The sequence below is a fragment of the Aedes albopictus genome, chromosome 1, assembly GCF_035046485.1.
Source record: "Aedes albopictus strain Foshan chromosome 1, AalbF5, whole genome shotgun sequence".
Taxonomy (NCBI): Eukaryota; Metazoa; Arthropoda; class Insecta; order Diptera; family Culicidae; genus Aedes; species Aedes albopictus.
In genome coordinates this window covers 88,116,423-88,122,089 of record NC_085136.1, presented here as the reverse complement: position 1 = coordinate 88,122,089, position 5,667 = coordinate 88,116,423, and positions in this window count along the sequence as shown.

The window sequence follows — 5,667 nt, the reverse complement described above, 5'->3', positions numbered from 1 at the left end:
AGCAGAGCAATCGCCCTTGGTAGTCCGCTATTCCTACGAAAACGAGAAGGATGAAGAAGTCGTTCCGCAAGAACATCAAGAGCCTGAGATGATGGAGGAAGATGGCCAAGCGGAACAGTCCGACGAAACTGACGATGACGAGACGGAAGCATCGGCGCTCTCTTCGCACACAGAACACCACGAGTCCGAGGGACAAACGTTGGTGAGGCGCAGCGATCGGGAGCGCACTTTACCGGGTAAGTTACTCGATTATTTTGTTGGTTACGGAGCAACTTCTGGTGTGCCATTATCGTCAGATGTACCTGAAACATTTGGCCAAATTGCCCGTCGAGATGATCGAGATGAATGGATGCGCGAAGAAAAACGACGTCTGGCAGCTGACGATCTGTCCTAGGGAGGTGAAACCGCTCAAATCCAAATGAGTGTTTCGGATAAAGTAGGATGAAAACGGCAGATCGGTTCGCTACAAAGCTCGGCTTGTGGCGGAAGGATACCTCCAAAAGCAAGGACAGGACTATACAGAGACCTACGCTCCGGTAGTTCGACTGGCTACGATCAGGACCGTTTTGGCAGTCGATGTACATCGACGATACTATTTCCATCAGATGGATGTCCGCACAGTGTTTCTTCACGGCCGTTTAAAGGAAACAATCTACATGGAGATCCCGGATGGCGTACCAGCGAAGCCCGGTCAAGTTTGTCGATTGCTGAAATCTTTGTACGGCCTAAAGCAATCACCTAGATGTTGGAATGACCGATTCAATGACGCACTCCTCAATATGGGTTTCAACAGATCAAGACACGATTATTGCCTGTATACTAAGCTGGACGACGGAGATGAACTCATCGTGATTCTGTACGTAGATGACCTTTTAGTGGCCGGCCGCAATCTGAAATCGATCATGGAGTTGAAGAAACGTTTAGCGTCGATGCTCGAGATGTTGGACTGTGGAGAATTGAGACACTTTTTGAGAATGAAGATCTTCTACAACCGCGAAGAAGGAACACTGCAGTTATCTCAAGATGCCAGATGAGTCGTTTTGGAATGTCCGATTGCAACCCAATTCGAACCCCGATGGAGAAAGGCCTGATGCTAAATCGAGAAGGAGATGAAGAAAAGCAACCATACCGAGAGTTGCTGTGGTCGCTTATGTACGTAATGCTGAGCGTTCGACCGGACATTTGCTATCCTGTCGGTTATCTCGGACGATTCCAACAACAACCATCTATTGAGCATTGGCTAGCCCTGAAACGAATAGTCCGTTACTTACAAGGCACGAGGAATCTGATGTTGCAGTTCAAGTTCGTCGGTGGTTCAAGCGCGACAAGTTATTCCTTGGTGGGGTAAGTTGACGCAGACTGGGCATCGGACACTGACGACGGATGTAACCTGGTGGATTGTATAACATTTCGCCGAAAACCATTTCGCGGAATTTCTTTTCGCGGTGTAACATTTTGCGGAATGACATTTGGCGGAATGAACCATTTTGCGGAATGCACCGTTTCGCCGAAAACCATTAGGCGGAATGTACCGTTTCGCGGAAAATCGTTAATAAGAGTAAACAATTCAACTTATCGAGAGACAACATCATGAGGAGATTCAAAATTCAAATAAGCACATGAAAAATGGAATACTTCATATCAAAATTTCATTTTTGTAGCAGTATACTTTGAAAAAAAAACAGCCTATGTATGAAAGAAGGGAAATTCTCTGATAATATTTATTTAGCAGTTATGCCAAAAACAGTTTTGGCCACCAAAAAACTTACCAACAGTGTAACTCTAAAGAACAGCCCATTTTTGACAGAATGAAAAATCTCAGATTTTTTCAGGGCTTCGTGGCCGTGCGGTTAGCGGCGCCAGTCGTCTGAGCGTTTCGTAAGCCTCGGAGTGCGGGTTCGATTCCCGCTCCAGTCGGGGAAAACTTTTCGTCAAACGGGAAGTTCTCCATTGGGCCACTGGGTGTTATGTGTATTGTCCGTTGCCTCGTGTTAGTGTAATGTTCAGTCTGTGCAGCCTCTGGCTGAAGACGGTGTAGTGTCTTTTTTTTTTTTTAAAGTTAGCAGTTTGGTCACTAGCATTGGCGTAGCTAGCTTTTGCTTTTTTCTCACTCACTCTCCTAAACAAACACGAGAAAAAGAAGGATGAAAGAGGGGGCACATGCCCCCTCTGGCATCCCGCTCTTTCTCGTGTCTGCTTAGGAGAGTGAGTAAGAAAAAAGAAAAAGCTAGCTACGCCAATGGTCACTAGCCAACTTTTTTAACAATATAATTGAAAGAACAGCCTATTATCAAAAGAAGGTCAAATCTCCTATAGAGTTATCAATTTGATCATTCAAAACTACTTTTGAAGAAAAGAAGGTAAATAATGAAAAATTTAACAATTCAGTCGCCAAACAACAATACTACTGTAAAGAACAGACTTATTTTAAGGAAATCAAAATCTCTGGAAGAGTTAGCAATATACATAAGTGCTTGAAAGTACAACTTATGTAACAACGATGGCTTGTTGGTCATTGCGCCAAATGTCTATTTGACCTCATTTCCATTCGTCCTAAAGACATTCGGCCGAATGGCTTTTGGCCTGACGTTCAGAACTCTGAAGCAGTCTTCCAAGATCATCATTGCTAAGCCGAGTTTTTAAAAAGCATGCGTTGAAAAACTCAATGCTTCGCTACAAATTTGATCATTCGCATTTAAGTTCTCCTATGCTCATTTGATTTGAAATACTGCATTGATTCAAATCATTTGAACGCAACGGTACCAAGTATTTTTGACGTTTGAGCGATGCATCCGAACTCGCAGACCAGAACAAGAATCAGAACGCTCTGAGGCATACGTCTCTGAAAATGAATGTCGTGCACAGTTTTCAATTCAATGGGCATGGGTACATTTTAGATTCACAATACTTGAATATTTCTCAAACTTTCTAAATCTCTATGAATTACTTTTCAAACCACAAACTATTTGAGTTGAATAAACGATGACGCTGTAACAAAATGTTTCTTTTTGCCACAAATTGCATGAGTTACACCTGGTAAAGCCCGGTATCAGTTCAGGGACGTACCTACTGGATTAGAACGGCAATCCAGCCCCACTACCAAGAAGTAATCTTATTGGCCTATAACACAGGTCGGGCTCAATTATCCGGAGTCGGTTTCTGAAGCATCCCAAACATAAATTAAATTTATGATATTATGACATTTTGTCAGACCAACTTTTAATAGTAATCGACAAAATTTCAACTACGTGCAGCATTCCGTTCGCATGATGAATGTTTGGGAAACTTCAGAACCCGACTCCGGATAATCGAATCCGACTTGTAATATGAAAAGCTGGTGTAAGTGGAAGCCAAGGTGGAAGCAGAGAGAGTATTAAATACTCTATGAAATGTCGTCACCAACGCGTTTACGCAGTTTACTATATGTTTTGACTAATACGAAAATACCCAGTCTTATTTCTGGGTTTGTAGTTCTTTGGGACATAGGATATTAATGGGACAGAGATTGAATTATTCTAATAAACAACTAAGAAGTGAGAAAGGTATTTTTATTTGCTTGTTCATGTTACGTTTTGCCGCTCCTTACAACATAAAACCGATGAAAAAGTCGAATTGGTTTGAGACATGTCCTCATGACATTGGATCGAACTGATTCCATGCGTTTAAGTGGAATTATTTACACGGAGACGATCCGGGACCCTACCAAATAAGCTGATCTACTATGAGTATCGTATATAAGAATAAGGCCGGTTGCCATCTTCCATTTTCGCCCATTCCAGATCAATGCTGAATGCTGTCAGTGCTGAAAGAAAAGGGAGTTTAGAACACCTAGACTGCCCATGATCGCATATCAGTCCCATCTTTGCTGGGTTTCCTATTCATATGGGACAATTATGCGATCATAGGCAGTAGAAGTACCTACGAGTTTATAAATTGTCTACCTACTGGTCAGAATGAAGGAACAAGATTTTGTTGACTGTCACAAGACGACAGACGCAAATCAAATTGGTTACTAGCGTTGCTAGGCCTACCATGCATGGTTGTTATTTCTGAAACATTGCCCACTCAGTGCGTGGAGTTGGTTAATGCTTTAGATCAATGATGCAGTATTTTGCCAGAATGAGAGGAGCAAATCGTAGCAATGCTGATTCGCCCAACAAGGAGCGTGCATTTTTCTACTCCTTACGGCGCTGTCATAGTGCCGCTTCAAAGTGAGAGTGGGAGTGCGCGTCCAAAGGATTTTCGTGGATTTGCTGTTGTTGATATTCTTTTTTGCGGCTTCGCACACGCGCACTCTCACTCTCACGCGTAACTATAACGGCACCCTTAGTTTTTAAATCAAAGCAACGAAATGCAAAGGAAATTTTGAAGACTGCTCTGAAGAACAGCCTACGAATCAAAGAAGGTAAATGTTTGTTCAGAAAAGTAACAGATTTAACATCAATTAGTACAATCGTAGAGCGGAGGTGATCATCATTGCGCATGAATCGGCGATGGGGCTAGTAAAGTTTAGCAAAGAAAATAATGTGTTATTTCATTATTATTTGCAAAGTATTAAATTCCGCGAAACAGTACATTCCGCGAAAAGTCGTTCCGCGAAATGTTACACCGCGAAAAAAAATTCCGCGAAATGGTTTTCGTTTGACGTCAAGCATCATTTTTTTTATTATTCTTAATCACTTAACCTAATTTACATCTCAATTGTCCACTGGGGCACTACGTGAGCAATTTCAATTGACAGCTGCACTTATATTTTGTACAGCGCCTAGATTCTATTCTACTTTATCGAACTGGTTGCCTTTCTGCTGCTTTCACTTTTTCTACTTTATACCTAGTAGAATGATGAGCACAAGGATAATGATGGATGGCCGTTGCTCCTTTCCAGTCCGATTGGGGGTCCATTATGAGTAGCAGTTCGCCGATGTCCAGGTATCCGGGTTCGTTTGAGCCATGTGGCTCAGAAGAGGATCAGTGTTAGTTGCTCTCGGGGGAAAACCAACTGACGAAAAATTGCATGTGCCGGGGCTGGGAATCAAACCCATGACCATCCGCATATGAAGCGAACGTGTGACCAACTACGCCACGGGCCCCGGCAAGCATCATTTTGTGCGTGATAATGTAGCCTCCGGGACTTTGAAGATTAAATCTATCCATACACAGGACCAACCTGCAGACATAAAGGCCCTGGATTACAACCGATTCAAGACGCTAAGAATGAAAATCAGATTATCAGATTGAGAGGGGGTTTGATCAAGTCGCTATATAGTCGCTTGACCATGCGCTTGACTATTTAAGTGATGGGGCTGACAGTAGATTGATTATTCTAAGTTTGACTTCCTAATAAACTACAACTAGTATACCAATCTCTTTTATTCCGGAAGTGTACCCGGATATATCATTTTCCGATGACATTAGCCCATTATACAAACTAAAACCACTATTTATCCTATTTTCTCTTGTACCGACTTTTCGAAACCTCTAAGCAGAATACCCTCTGAGGAAGATTACAAGTGGTAGTCGGGATACGCCTATTTTTTTGTTAATTGAACAACAACGACAACTTTTAGCACAATTTTTTAGCACATATTTTTTTGAATTCAAGAAATGTTAATAGGAAAATTGTATAACAAAACATTTGAAGTTCAGTTGACATTAATTAAAATATAT